This window comes from Podarcis pityusensis (genome assembly GCF_964106645.2).
Source record: "Podarcis pityusensis genome assembly, chromosome: 13".
Taxonomy (NCBI): domain Eukaryota; kingdom Metazoa; phylum Chordata; class Lepidosauria; order Squamata; family Lacertidae; genus Podarcis; species Podarcis pityusensis.
The window spans coordinates 2,693,127-2,709,195 of record NC_138038.1 but is presented as its reverse complement, the minus strand read 5'-3'; the positions used below and the strand labels follow the sequence as shown (position 1 = coordinate 2,709,195).

At 45.2% G+C, this 16,069-nt stretch overlaps 1 protein-coding gene and 1 pseudogene across 2 annotated transcripts in view; both read left to right on the top strand.

Moving 5' to 3' along the window:
• The first annotated feature begins 6,734 nt into the window (after window positions 1-6,734).
• On the top strand, window positions 6,735-7,776 carry LOC308461804 (ubiquitin-conjugating enzyme E2 J2 pseudogene; annotated as a pseudogene). Its single transcript has 3 exons — window positions 6,735-6,819; window positions 6,898-7,569; window positions 7,760-7,776. The product of its transcript is annotated as a ubiquitin-conjugating enzyme E2 J2 pseudogene (transcript).
• A 1,858-nt stretch (window positions 7,777-9,634) lies between these two features.
• Window positions 9,635-16,069, top strand: part of DDC (dopa decarboxylase) — a 49,132-nt gene continuing 42,697 nt past the window's right edge. The window contains exon 1 of the mRNA XM_080976868.1: window positions 9,635-9,747. The gene's annotated coding sequence lies outside the window, so the exon portion shown is untranslated. The remainder of the gene's footprint in view (window positions 9,748-16,069) is intronic.

Sequence of the window (16,069 nt, the reverse complement as noted above, 5' to 3'; positions counted from 1 at the left end):
AGAGGTTTTCCACTTGTCGCGTGCTTTCTAGGGACAGGTCTGAGCAGTTATCTGTTTGCCCTGCCACTTTCCCCGGGAAACTCACTCTTCACTGGTGAATTGGAACAAACATCAATCTTTATAAAACCGACAGACATCTGCGATAAAAAGCTTTCCCTGGGGGAAAGCAGAAGGACAAGCAGAAGTGCAGATGAGCCCTGCACCTTGGTTTTCCAAGATTTGCTATTAACTAGGATTTGAAACTGAGGTTTAGGCATGCCCAGGGCTTCTGTGTGTGTTGGTTTTGAGCCCTGCCCTAAGGAGATGTGGTAAGCAAAAGCAAATTGGCCTGCTTTTTAGGTTTTTGGAAGTAAAATAAGATACTGGTCCTCTCCTGGCAAATTCAAGAACTTCTTAATATGCCATTTCACAGTGCTGCATAATCAGAAAGACCTGCAGGTATGGAACCCAGGGACGCCTCTTTATGCAACCTCCTCATATAGCCAGGCAGCATCTATAGATTTTGGAATCTGACTCTCCTAACAATTTAAGCTGAACAATAGATGCACTAATGAATAGCTTTTTTCTTCTTCTATCAAGACAAAAACCGGAGGATAAATCATTACATCATGGAAACTGATCTGGCACTATCAGTTTAAGCAAGGATTGGCACAGGAAAATTGGAATTTCTTTTGTAGGCTCAGATTCATTCCGTTGATGAGAATCTGTGATTGCTTTGCCCTGACTCCTTTCAGGTATATAAGCACATTTGGGCACAGAAGTCATAACTTATTACTTTCTTGGGGAGGTGGGCGTTGCCAAGAAGGTCCTCAATACAGCCTGGCAGCGGTGGCAGGGGAGTCGATGTGCCAGTTTGAGATTCCTCAAGTGAGCAAGTGAGAGGAACTGGAAGCCTCCCCTGCCTCCTCCTCCTTGCCCAGCAACAAAGCTCAGAAGGAGGGAGGAGGGTGTTAGGCTGCCTCTTGGCTCAGGCTGAGGAGTCCCTCCCCTCACTCTTTTCTTCCTACACTGCAAGGCTGGGGGGGGGGGAGAGATGGTTATTTACTGTTTGAAGACAACTCAGCAGGCAGCTTAAGCTAGAGAGTGAGGCAGGACTTGAGAATCCTGACTGCCAAAACACACAACACAGGTTTTTTCTTTTCTTTTCCCGTAATTGATATTCTCTACAACAATATCAAGATGATCCTATCCTATTTTACTGAAGCTTCTTAGAAGCTGTTTCCCCTAACCATGATGATTATTTTGTTTACAGTATAAAGTGAATATTAAAAAAGGTTTTCTTCCTCCATGCATGGGGCCACCTGCCTTTGGTCAGCTAAATTTTCTGTGGAGTGATGGCCCAATTTAGCCCTTAGATTAAAAACTGTCTTTTATTTATTTTAATGAATGTTCTGGGTGGTTTCTGCTTCTGTTTTCTGGTTTTCTGAAACTGTTCTGGTTTGCTTTATGTTGTGCCGCTCACACTGGTTACTTACTGCCTCCTAGTGGCAGCACATGGCCTTGTATTGTTTGAAAAAAATATATTGTGGGTAGGAAATTTAACACTGAGCAAGTCCCAGCGCAATAAATAAGAAATAGAGTCGAGGGCTTACCTACATAGGATACTAATGTTATGATTAGCAATTATGCTGTGGATTTTTAAAAAATTAAATACCAACCATTGGGGTGAGGTTCAATCTTCCCCTCCCCAGTCAATATAGCAATGAAAACGAATACCCCACATAGCAATTATCATGGGGGGGGGATAGTTTGCTTTCTTCCCATTGCTAATAGCACTGCATGTGGGAGGGTCACCACCACTATAATGGCTGGAGAAAGATTAAATCTTTGCTCCAGCTCACTGCAGTCCTGAGGACCCCACCAACCACCCATTACAGTGGTACCTTGGATTATGAACTTAATTCGTTCTTAACCCGAAGTATTCTTAACCCGAGGCACGCATTCCCTACATAGGCCTCCCACAGCCCCAGATTGTTTTCATATCCCAGGGCAAAGTTCACAACCCAGGACACCTACTTCTGGGTTTGTGGAGTTCGTGACCCAAAGCGTTCATAAGCAGAACTGTTCGTAACCCTAGGTACCACTGTATTATTCTTTTATAAACCACATGACTGCTAATCACACCATTCACACAATGGTTTGGTTTGCACATGACAGAAAGACAAACCAATGCTTGCCAGGACCATGCCAACGTGGTCCAGAGAGGAGCTCCCATCCGCTTTGCCTTGAAGCCAGAGAACATGGAGCAGAAATCCGAAGCCAAGAGACTACAGTGTAGTTAGAGGCAACTGCCTTGAGCTCCATGACGGAAGAAAGGGAGGCTATAAATGCCATAAATAATGCACAAAGTCAACACTGTCTCTATATGTCAGCAGGGGAAGACCACCTTCCATCAGGCTTTTGGGAACTGACTGCTTTTAATGAAAGGGCTGTTGCCATGCTGTTTTCATGGCAACTATTTGTATGGTTTAAACAAATTGTTTTAACTGTGTGTGTGTGTTAACTTGGGTGGGCATTGTTTTATTTGGGTGCATTTAAATTGTTTTTAAATGTTAAATATTAATTTGGATTTTGGTATTTGTTATACAGTCATACCTTGGATCCCAAACGTCTTGGCTCCTGAACAAATAGGCTCCTGAACAATCAAAACTTGGAAGTGAGTGTTCCAGTTTTCAAAAGATTTTCGGAAGCCGACTGTCCAGCACGGCTTCTGCAGCTTCTGATTGGCTACACTACAGGATGCTCCTGCAGCCAATCAGAAGCCGCACTTTGGTTTCTGAACGTTTCCAGAAGTCGAACGGAATTCTGGAACAGATTTCGTTCAGCTTCCAGAGTACGACTGTATGTTAATTTGGATTTTGGAGTTTGTATTGTGCACCGTAGGTGGGGCAGAATGATACAACCCCCCCTTTTTTTACTGAAGTCATTATATTCTCATTATCTTCTAACTTTAATGGTTCTTTGGATTGCTATTATAATATTGATTAGTTATGCCATGCATCAAGCCCAAAAAATTATTATTTGGCTCATTTTTGTTACATAAAATATGAGATTGATTTTTTTTCTGTATCAATCTGCTCCACTTTCCCCTATGGACTTCAAACCTGTTTTGATATATTGCCCAGCCCTACCCAAGAGACATATTACAGGAGAAGTGCTGAAACAGCAGCTCGAGATGATGATGATTTATTAAATGTGTATACCACCCTAGACCTGTAGATCTCAATATGTTCACAACATAAAATCACAATATAAGAAACCCAAAATACGTAATCAAAATAAAAACACAATCCCCACTTCTACAACGTATTTTAAAAGGGCATCAGATGTCAATCATCCAAAGGCCTGGTTAAAAAGGAACGTGTACAAAAGGTGTACAATGAAGGTGCCAGCCAAACCTCCCTGGGGAGAGCATTCAACAGACAGGGAGCCCCTACAGAAAAGACCAGTTCTAGTTTGGCCACCCTTCGGACCTTTCATGGAGGAGGCACACAAAGAAGGGCCTCAGATGATGGTTGCAAGAGCCTGGGTTGGTTTCTGTGGGAAGAGGCGGTCCTTGAGGTATTGCGGTCCTGAGCCATTTAAGGCTTTATAGGTCAAAGCCAGCACTTTGAATTGGGCCCGGAAACTAATTGGCAGCCAGTGCAGTTGGACCAGAATTGGTGTAATGTGCTCAAACCGTCTTGCTCTGGTGAGCAACCTGGCCGCTGAATTCTGCACTAACTGAAGTTTCCGAACCGTCTTCAGAGGCAGCCCTACTGATAACGCATTTCAGTAATCTAACCTTGAGGTTACCAGAACGTAGACAACAGTAGTTAGGCTGTCCCTGTCCAGATAGGGGCGTAGCTGGGCCACCAGCCGAAGCTGATGGAAGGCACTCCGGGCCACTGATGCCACCTGAGCCTCAAGAGCAGGGGTCAGCAACCTTTTTCAGCCGTGGGCTGGTCCACTGTCCCTCAGACTTGTGGGACTTGTAAAAAGAAGAAGAATGAATTCCTATGCCCCACAAATAACCCAGAGATGCATTTTAAATAAAAGCAAACATTCTACTCATGTAAAAACACACTGATTCCTGGACTGTCCGCCGGCTGGATTAAGAAGGCGATTGGGCCGGATCTGGCCCACGGGCCTTAGGTTTCCTACCCCTGCTCAAGAGACAGCAAAGGACCCAGGAGGACCCCCAAGAGACATGGCTGCTCCTTCAGAGGGAGGGTAACCCCATCAAGAGCAGACCACCTAACAGGGCAGAGGCATCTTCTCCTTTTGCTGTCCTGTTCTGCCTTCATTTGCTCAGCAGAGGGAGCTCCCATACTTACCAATAGTTATGAGGTGTCAGACAAGGAATTGTTTTCTGAGACAGTGCTGAAAGCGGTACAATAGAGTCAGTGAAAAGAAGAGGCTGCTGGGTTGAATCGCAGACCCACCGAGTCCAGCATTCTAGCTCAAGCACTAGCACTCAGTGGCGTAGCGTGGGGGGTGCAGGGGGGGCCAGCCGCACCGGCCGCAACATCTGGGGGGGGGCGCTCGCACTCGCAGCTCTCTGCCCCTACCTGGCTCACTCTCTCTCTCTCACTGCAGTGCTGGCTGTGCTAATCCGATCCGAGCCGCCGGGTCGCCGCCCACTGTGGAGGGGGTGGGTGCCAGGCGTGCGGTGTGGAGAGAGAGCGAGGGAATATCTGGGGGAGGGGCAGTGCAGCGGCCGCCCAGCGCAGCGCTGAGCGCGGGAGAGAACCACACCAGACCAGCCCAGGCAGCAGCAAGAAGAAGCTGGCAGCAGCAGCAGGTTAGGGGTTAGGGGGCGCAAATTACTTGCCTTGCCCTGGGTTAGGGGGCGCAAATTACTTGCCTTGCCCCGGGTGCTGACAACCCACGCTACGCCGCTGCTAGCACTCTCCCACCCCTGCTCACTAACCACGGGCATTTGGAGCCATGCTGCCTCTGATCCTGGTGGCAATATACAGCCATCCTGACTCGCCATGGATAGCCTCGTCCTCCATGGATTTGTCTAATAACTTGTTGAAGCTGTCCAAATTGGTGGCCCACCAATCACTCAGGGCGGTGGCCTCAGGGTGGAAGGATTCGGGCAGCTGGGAGCCAGGGCACTGCTGTGTGGGCCTGCAGCCAAATCCTCACCAGCCTCTTACTCTCCTGGCAGCGAAGGAGGGAGAGCAGGGCGGGGCAGAGGCATCTTCAGTTTTGCCTGAAGACGTGTCAGGAAAAATTAAAATTAAAATGTGGAAAACAAGTGAAAACATGATGCGTGTGTCAAGAGAAACAAACAAGCAAACCAAATTAAATGTGATGATAATGTGAAATCATGACCAATGGATGAGGAAAAATAAAAATTCCAAGAATGTAAAAAGCATGTGGCTCAGGAAAAGTAAAAATAAAAATTAATGTGAAAAACAAGTAAAATCATAACCAGTGGCTCCATAAAAACAAAAACTAAAAAAAACAAAAATGCAAAAAAGGTGTGTAAACTCAGGAAAAAGAAAAATACCCCAGAAGCAAAAAAACAGGTTTTCCCCCTTTCCCCCTAAGATATAACCTTTCTTTATCAGCCTGGATACCTCAGTTGGTTAGAGCCTGGGGTTGAGAATGCCAAAGTTGCAGGTTCAATCCCTGTACAGTCATACCTCGGGTTGAAGTTGCTTCAGGTTGAGCGCTTTTGGGTTTCACCGCTCATGCATGCGCAGATGGCCAAAATGACATAATGCGCAGGCGCAGGTTGCGTTCGCTTCAGGATGTGAACGGGGCTCCAGAATGGATCCCGTTTGCATCCTGAGGTACCATTGTATTGGACAACTGCATATTCCTGCATTGGAAGGGGTTGGACTAGATCAGGGGTCAGCAAACTTTTTCAGCAGGGGGCCGGTCCACTGTCCCTCAGGCCTTGTGGGGGGCTGGACTATATTTTGGAAAAGAAAGAACAAATTCCTATGCCCCACAAATAACCCAGAGATGCATTTTAAATAAAAGGACTCATTCTACTCATGTAAAAACACACTGGTTCCCGGACCATCCACAGGCCGGATTGAGAAGGTGATTGGGCCGAATCCAGCCCCCGGGCCCTAGGTTGCCTGCCCATGGACTAGATGATCCTCAGGCCCCTTCCAACTCTATGCTTCATAGGGGAGTTGCACCACTCCCTTCTTTGTTTTGGTTGCCCCTTTCTGAGCTTTTACCAGCTCTACAATCTTCTTTTTGAGGTGCAGTCACTAGAACTGTACATCTCATTTGTCCTGTCAGGGTAAAAGGCGGGGTATAGCTATAATAATAATAATAATAATAATAATAATAATAATAATAATAATTGTTTATTCTTATGTAGTTGCACCATAAATGATGTATAGGGGCAGTTTTATTTTTTTATGCCTAACAATTCCCAACACGAATTTTTCCTCTTTCGCAGTAGTTGTACAGTGGGTAAACATTTTCACAGAGCCATGACCCCAAGATCTTTTATCCCTGATCAGTTTTTGCATTGAATAAATACCAGCAATACAATAAAGTGCCCATTTTTGTTGATGAATCTATCCTGCAAAGATCTAACAGGGACATTAGTATTATCCTAATCTAAAATAACAATTTTAGGAGGGCTGGGCAGCAGCGGTGGGGGCGGCAGGAAGAGCACCTGAGGGACCCCCCAGCGAGTTGCCCAGGCTGAGGGGCCGACTCCGGCGCTGGCTCCCCTCTTTGTCCCTTTGTCCCGCCCCAAGGATGCGCAGGGAGAGATGGGCAGAAATAGTAATAAGCGAGCACCCACAACAGCCTCCCAGAGGCTCAAACAGGACTACCTGCGCATTAAAAAAAGACCCAGTGCTTTATATACCATATTGGCCTGAATATAAGCCTCACTTTCCCCCCAAATTCTGACTGTGAAAAGTTAAAGTGCAGCTTATATTTGCGACCTTACGGTATGCAGCCAGGAGCACGGGGCAAACAGTGCCTTGACAACACCGCATGAAGGTGACTATTATCACAGGAAACTAATCTTCCCCAGAGAATTTCAAACCTCTTAGTATTTATATGATAACACTGAACGGAAGATTTAAATGCAATACAAAGATATGTCTTTAAATCACCGACTTCCACCCGGACAGGAGGGACCCAGCGTGGTCAGTCTCAAGCATCTTAACAGGCCTTCTTAGTTTTATGGTTGAAAAGGGTCCCACTCTGGGCAGTATAGAAATGTCAGAGTTCACAAAAAGGCAGCTTGCGTTGCAGAACGTCAAAGGCAAAGTCTCCTGTGAATCGTTCCCTGATGTGGAGGAGATCAAGCAGAAACCGAAGGCACAAGAAGATCTCTACAACCGGCCCCCAACCCTCCCCGACGGGGAAACCCACCACCTCCAGAACAGGCTGCCCCTCCTCAACGGGCACATCCCCTTGGCAGCTGCCAAAAACCACCCGGCCTCCAGCAGGCCAGTCAGAACCATGGACTCCTGGGCGGCACTTGGGCGAACTTGCTTGTTACAGTTGGCTTTGGGGCCGCATGGGAAAGGATGCTCGGAGGAGCAGAGCGCAGGAGGAGGGGCACCCCTCCCCGGTCCAAGACCAAAATTAGTGGTAGCGGCAGGGGGGAAAAAAGCAAAAGCATATGGGACTCCCTAGGTATCTTATTCCAAACTCTGGGACAAATACAGCAATGTACAGGACAGGCAAAAACAAAAGTTTGGCCCATGAGTTTAGTTTTGGGGGTGCAGGGAGGGGTAAAAACCCACCCTAAAAAATTTGGAGCAAATGCAATTTGGGACAGAGGAGGAGAAGAAATGAGCTGCGTCTCAGGTGGGATTCCTGGTTTTAAAAAACAGGCTAGCTATCCAAGAGGAAAAAGGTTTCTGCCTCTCTCTCCCTCCCTCCCCGCAAAATGGGATTGTTGCCTTGTTTTTACTTACCTCAGGATCAGTTCTGGAATTCTTCAGCTCTTTTTCAGTATTCACTTGGATTTGCACATTTTGGAGACACCAGGGGGTTCCCCATGACATGCGGGGGGGGGGGAGGGTGCATAAGCCTCCGAATTTGCCCATTGGCCTCTGCATTCTCTCCCTCCACCTTTTGGTCTTTGTTGACTCCTTAGGCTGCCCCTCACGCCTTGGACCTTCCTGTTGGGTGAAGCGGTTTGTAGAGGAAACGCAGAGGGGGAGGGAAGAGGAGTACTTGAGCTGCCTGCCCCTCTTTTCCAAATGCCCAGCCCCATCTGCCGACACTTCATGCGCTGGCGCTCAGCTCTTGAAGACCTCGGTCTACTCTTAGGCCAAGATGTTCAGCATTTTTTAAAAAGGGGCACGCTTGATAAAGCAACGTGTGCCCTGCGCCTGGGGTGAAAGGTGTTTTCTTCACAAAGAGCTATTTCTCTTTTTAAAAAAAGGAAAGATTAAGATAGTGAAGTGCGGGGGGATTTAAAAACCCCAATTTTACTCATCTCCACGTTATTTTCATCAATTTGGGTATTAAAATGCCCCCACAGCAGTACGTCTGGCTTGGAAATAGTTCCTCAATGTTCTATATTTTAACGCTAATAGAGTCCTTACATAGGTTCCCTATTGGTAGGAGAAAATAACAGAGGCCAACCAGAAAATATTGAGAAGCAAAGCAGCTAGTAAGCTTGATCTTTATTAATCTGTTGCAACAGGGTGCTCCCCTCACACGCAGGAGAGGAAGAGGACCCAGAACAATGGCCTGCAAGGCCTTATAAAGACTTTTGAAATTCCCATTCTCTAGATCAAGACCACCCCCAGAAACATTATGCATGCATCACAGAAGGGGTGTAACCTAAGACCACCCCTCAGATACATCCCACCTACATCACAGAAATTTAAATGTTGTTTTTCTCTTGTCCTTGTTTATCTCCTGTCTGGCAAGTTACTTGATTGGATTGCCTGGGGAGCCTGGCCATTCTTTTGTAGTGGTAAAATACTTATTTCCTGGGCCAGGTCACAGGCTCACACCTTATTCAAACAGACATATCCTTGAGACAGGATTTGTGAGGAAAAAATACTTATTTCCTGGGCCAGGTCACAGGCTCACACCTTATTCAAACAGACATATCCTTGAGACAGGATTTGTGAGGAAAGAGACAATGGGGAGGCTTTTTCAGGTTAACCTTGCAGAGAAAGGATTTGGTCAGTTTAGGAATCAAAATGGTTCCAGGATGGTCTTCCTGTGTTGATCTATGTATGTGCAGTTATGAATATTACCATATATCTAAGACCATAAAATTCCTATCACAGTGGTTTGTAGATTTAGGAGACATGAAGACATTTAAGCAGCTAACTGGATTAGTATTAGGAATGTTTGCTAATACTGTCTGAATATATTCATTATCTGTTGGGTGCCTGCTATCTTTTATGTCTATTTGCTTATCCCTAGAAAGGTGGGAGGCCTGACCTTCCCTACCATACCCTACCACACGTACATGTGTTTAATAGCTGGAAGAACCACTATTTTAAAACTTTGCAGTTTCATATCATTTGCATCTATAAGCCAAGTTTCTTGTAGGCACAGCAGATCAAATGATTTGAAGGAATGGGAGAATGTGGTTGGGGGGGGGAGGAGTTTCTGCATGTGGCAGAGGTTAATGATTGGTGTGCTTCCTTGTGGATGAGACTGATAGAGTAAAACAGCTTGGTCTTACTGCCCCCTGAAAATCTTATTTTCTTGAATCAGCTTGTCTGTGGCTCCAGGACTCTGCATGGTGCTATCTACGGTACTTTATTCAAAACACCTGAAAGTTGAAAGGAAAAAGTAAGTAAAAACGAATGTGTTACAGGACTGGGAATCTTAACCTTTGTACCAGGCTTTTGAAAAGTGTAAACTCTGCACTGTTGTAATCAACTAGTTTGATACCATGTTTTCAAGGCTACCGTTTTGCATGATCAGAGAATGTTTAATAAATGCTGCTTTCTCGAACATGTTTGCCTTTTTAAAATCAAATCTTTGGAAAACACTATACTGATTTAAATGATCCATATATTTGTGATCAACCCTGTTTGCCTGCCTGCTTTCTTGTCAAACAGAACTCTGTATATAACAAATGTATAACATACACTGAATGTCCCAATGCAATATTGGATAGACTCGGGCTATCATCCCTCCATGACACTTTTTCTTAATCTGAATGCCTTGACTGAACCACACGTATACATTGGACTCCGAGTTATCATGGCTGAACTTCCCGGCTTTATAAGCCCTGACCTTATCTTGAAATTTCCTCAATGTCTGTAATATTATTTTGCCAAACACTATCATCTACCTGTCCCTTTAAACTCTTCTCCAATTCGCAATCTCTACTTCCAGTCTCCATTCCTCTTGGGTGGCCTTGTCTATAACTAAGAGCATTAAATCGCTGGAGCATTTATTTAGAATGCCTACTGATTTCTGTTTAAACTTCTCTGAGTCTAAGAATAAAGTGGGAGCCTTTTGGTATGCATTGATTTTTGTAGTATTCTGATAAAGACACAGCATGATGGTGCATTTTAAGCTTGCGTTTTTAAATAACCATGTATGCTGCACAGCACTCCTTGAAGGAAAGGTGGGCTGAAAAATAACTTAATATACATTCTTGCCATTTTGGTGCCTTGCTGTTACAAACATATGGGATTTTCATTGAAAGCTTGTGTAACAGTCATGCACAAGTTCTAAAGGATAATATATTCATATGCATCACATTGGTTTTGGAGAGCGGGTGGCACTGTGGTCTAAACCACCAAGCATCTTGGGCTTGCTGATTGGAAGGTTGGCGGTTTGAATCCCCGCAATGGGGTGAGCTCCCATTGCTCTGTCCCTGCTCCTGCCCACCTAGCAGTTCAAAAGCACACCAGTGCAAGTAGATAAATAGGTACTGCTGTGGCAGGAAGATAAATGGCGTTTCTGTGCGCTCTGGCTTCCATCACGGTGTCCCATTGCGCCAAAAGCGGCTTAGTCATGCTGGCCACACTGGCGGAGGAAGAGGGGAGCAGGAGGAGCGCTCCACCCCCGGCAGCACGATCCCAGTGGGGTTCCATCGCGGCTGTCCCCCTGCCTGCGCTGGATGCCCCACCCCTGCAGGTGGCATGCCCCACCCCAGGATGCACACCCCGCCCCTTTGGGCGGCACCCCCGCCTCCGGGCCGTGCGCCAGCCCTGCTACTGCCTGCTCCCCCCCCCCGGTGCCAGAGCATGAGGCTCCACCACTGGCTGGCCACATGACCCGGAAAGCTGCCTGCGGACAAACGCTGTCTCCCTCGGCCTGAAAGCGAGATGAGTGCCGCACCCCATAGTCACCTTTGACTGGACTTAACTATCCAGGGGTCCTTTATCTTTACCTTTTACCTGCATCACATTGGTAGTCAAATTAATGAAATGGTACCTGCTTTTTAAAAAATTGTTTCAAGAATAAATCACATGTTCTTTGATTAATAACAACTGTCTCTACCTCTTGTAACTTTCTTCCAGTTCCTCTGTTTGTGCAGGGGTATGATAACACACAGAAGCAAACATGGCAGTGTTATAAATAAAGATGGTCTGCTTTATTCACCCAGAGAATAGGAAAAAAGAAACAAAGGCCTGGCATTTCTTATAGCCCAAGCTATCACAAAATCACACAAGTCGGCTTCTAAGTAACTGAGATTGCAGGAAGAAGCATATTGGCATATTCTTGTGCAACAAACATACAGATTTCTGTTGACCAAATAATCTTTAAATTAAACCATAGCTCAAAAGACACATTTCTGCCAGTCTTACTGGTAGTTAACATCTAAGCTTGGTGGCATTACAATGTCTGCTACATTTACCTTTCTTTATCAACCAACTGGTTCAATCAATAAAATGTTTATTTAATAGCTGAATGATTATAGTAAAGTACACATCACAGCCACCAATTATTTATGATTACAGGTAGCAAGTCTGAAAGATACTAGAACATTCAGATATGTTGTTACCTGTTGAGCAATAGATTTATTTAGAACTGTCTCTTAAGGATCAACTAGGAAATTGCCTTATATAAATTTTGTGTTCTCTGACCCCTTGATAAAATCTGGACTGTTACAAGCTCTTTAGTGGTTGCAAGGACACTGCCTATCATTAAAGGAAACGTTGGCAAATCTGCCATATATAGTCCTAGAGGCCCAAACCTTTAAATATGCTAACGAAGCTGCTCTTCCATAATGCTATAGAATTCAGATATGGGCTCCATTTATTAGAGGCTGTGCATATGGCCTATAAGCATTGTGCATATGGCCTATAAGTTGACTCATGTCACTCTTGAGCATCCTTACACAGGCTTCCCCGCACATTCATGGGGGTTACCCTGCATGCGTAAGTGAAATCGTGTAGAGTGAGGACACCCCTCTTTAAAAAGGAGGGTGCGCAAGAGGACACAGAGAGAGAGACTCACCCTGGAAATCACTCAGGGCCGCTGACCTGCCTGTTCTGAGCCTGCCTGCCTCCAGGGAGCCGGTGTGTGCTGTGCAGCAGAGCAGCAGAGATGGGGAGATGAAGCCTCCTGCCCTGCGCCACCGGCTGATCAAAGGACGCCTTCCCTCGCTCAGAGTGAAGGAAGGCCACTCTATTTATTTATTCATTTCGTGGCAACCAGTGAGAGAGTGGGGTGTGTGTGTGTGTGTGTGTGTGTGTGTCTGCATGCGTGTGTGCCTGAATTTCATTCTCTGTTTAACCCAAGATTACCTTGCACTATGGAAGGATCAATTCTTTGCAGGAGTGGAACAGACATTATGTAGCAAATGTGAAAGTGCCTGTCCTGCAGATTGAAGTGGTGGTGTGGGCATTTAGGGATAAGGCAACCCTTCAGTTAGACTGGCCCAAAGTTTTGAAGAGCTTTATATAGTAATAGCAACACCTTGAAATTGGCCCAGTAACCAGTTGCAGTCATTGCAGATCTCTGAACAATGGTGTAATATGCTGACAGGATATTGCTCCTCTCAGCTGTTACGCTGCCGTGTGTTGCTGTTCTGCTACCAAGTGCAAGGGAATTGCCACACAGAGTGTATTCAAGTCTTGAAGTTACCAGTGACTAGATTACTGTGATCGAATTATCCTGGTCTAGGAATGGGTGTTGCTGTCCTACCAGCCAAAGCTGATAAAAGGTACTCCTAGCTGCCAAGGCTACTTGGACATCAAGGGAGCAAGTTGGATCCAGATGCACCCACAGAAGCTCCTTCAGGGAGAGTGCAGCCTCCACCTAGGGCAGGCAACTGGCCAATTTCTCAGACACAGGAACCACTCACCCAAAGTGCCTCCATCTTGCCAGGATTCAGACTCAGTTTATTGGTTCTCATCAAAACCAGCTCAATTTAGGATTTAGGGCAGACAAAAGAAAATGCTTCTTCATGCAGCGCATAGTCAAACAGTGGCACTTGCAGTGATGACCACCAACTTGGATGGCCTCAAAAGAGGATTAGACAAATTCATGGAGGAGAAGAGAAGCCTCTCGATGGCTGCTAGCCAGAATGACTATGCTTTGCCTCTGCAGTTGGAGGCGGGAATGAAGACGAGTCCCTGGAAATCTTGAGAGGGGGAGAGTTGCTCTTGTGCTCATGTTCTGCTCCCCAGGTTCACCAGGTACCTGGTTGGGAGACCAGGATACTGGACCAGATGGGATATTATGTTCTTGTGATGCAGGATCTGGGATGTGTCCAGAATTGGTGCACAGCTCTTGAAAGTACATCACACATCTGGGATATTTTCTCTCTCTTTGGCTGTTATTTGAAATGTTTCTTCCAAAATTCAGTTTCTGCTCTGTTGTACGCTTCATTCTTGATTTGTTTTTGCTTCCTTCCTATTCTGCACTCGCGTCTCTTCTCCAGGCATGATCCAGTATGGTTTCAGTATTCTTTCATTCCTCTAGGAAATGTATATTTAATGTTGGTATCCATCTACTATCCCTTCTTCAACTCTAACAGCTAAGGCAAAAAAACCAAACAAAAAAATTTAATAATTTAGCAATGTTTCCCGTAACATGCTTGTTGGAAATTACATGTACTCAGCTGGGATTTTCAGCATGATTTTTACTTGTCAAGATTCCTTTTATAATCCTGTTTTTCCCCTGATGTGTTTTTTGCCTGAATCTTAAGTGGCTAGCAGTCTGCTCTGTGTTTCAAAATATAACCACAGTACCACAACTTTTTTTAAAAATAGGGTGAATTTGCCTCACTTCTGGGGAGGCAAATCAGTGGGAGAACTAAAGATTTGGTTTTCTGAATTTTGTTTTTGATCCCAGGTCTGAATAGGGTTAGATCAGGCCCAAAATGATCTGAATTGAGTTGGTGCCTGTTGTGCCAGCAACACACCCCCCCGCCCCACCCTGAGGTCCTCTGGCTCTCCCCTGACCCACCTTCCCACTCTGAGCAACTTGTACAGCTCTGAGCTAGGTTTTGGACGGGCATGTCAATAATTCCCCTTTATTCCTGCCGCCGCCACAGATAACATTTATCTGAATATCCCACCCCAGCATAACCAAATATGAGGCATGTGGTATAATGCAATTAATTTAGCAAACAGAAATAATAAGCAAAAGTTTTGTGTGTGTGGTTTCAGCTTTTCTTTATCTTATTTGTTACTTTATCGGATACACAAAAACGGCTACTATAATAGTGATCCTGTACAAAATTATGGGCTCTGCCAAATCACGTCCACCACCATCTCTCACCCCCCGACTCCACTCTCATGTGTCTCACCCCAACATTTAGACTCCCTTTCAAGTTCTCCTTCATTCACCACTCATTCATTTGCCCACGTTCTAAGCTCATTCCTCCCTCACATTTACCTCAGTTCTTCTCATACACTTCCCTGCGCATTCACCTTAATTGCACTGCTATTTTATGCACACACCAGAGCCTCCCACTCTGAATCGCCCAGTCGCAATCACTGAATCGGAGTTACTGTTTCATTGTGTTTTTTAATGTTATTGCTATTTTATGTTTTTATACTCTAAACCATCCTGTGATCTTCGGAAGAAGGGCAGTAAAATGAATGAATGAATGGGGCTTACATATTTCTAGCTTCGATCTATCCAGGTCTTGGTTAGTGGGGAAGGAAAGTGCCCCCTGCCTCAAGCGCCTCCCCTTTGCGGGACTCTGCGCTCTCTGCAGCCTGAAGGCCACCTGCCCAGAGGCAGCACAATATTAAGAGCTGTCTGCCTTAAAGAAAGGAGAAAAGGCAAGATCCATGGCAAAGTAGGGACTATGTCAAATGGTTCCCTGTATCTATGGCCTGCCCTTGAGGTTTTGCTACTCCTTTTGCTGCCACATTACACTTTCAAATTTATTTGTAGTTTATTCACTCTGAAAAGTCTATGATCCTTTGATCTTTGCAACTGTTGAGTACGTTAAATCTGAATTTTCTTTTTGGTCTTTTTACCACATGAAAAAGGATTTCTGCCTTTATTATACATACATGAGCTTAGCTCAGGGGACCCAATTTCCTCTTTTGTTTTCTCACTTAACAGGTAATCTAAAATTAGATCAACTGGGATCACATCAAAAGAGGGATGACTTTGTTGAAAGTAAATTTAATTCTGTCACCAATTCTAAATTAAAATTGTGTGTGTGTGTGTGCACACGTGTGTGTGTGTTTTCATTACAGAAAAAGAAGAATTACCGTAATAAGGGAAAGCCACTTATCCAGACTAAGTTAACAATGATTAATCTGAACATCACCACTCACAAACTGATTATGGAACTGGAAGCCCACAGTTCAAGATGGCATCCAAAATGATGCCCCGAACTTATGCTTCCATTGCCATATAGGAGCTTGAGAGAAACAGTAAATGACTGAACTGAGATACCTACAAAATCATTAGAATACATATACAATTATACCAAAGCATAAAGTAAAGGTAAAGGTACCCCTGACCATTAGGTCCAGTCGCAGACGACTCTGGGGTTGCGGTGCTTATCTCACTCTATAGGCAGAGGGAGCCAGCGTTTGTCCACAGACAGTTTTTCCGGGTCATGTGGCCAGCATGACTAAGCCGCTTCTGGCAAACCAGAGCAGCGCACAGAAACGCCATTTACCTTCCCGCTGGAGCGGTACCTATTGATCTACGTGCACTTTGATGTGCTTTCGAACTG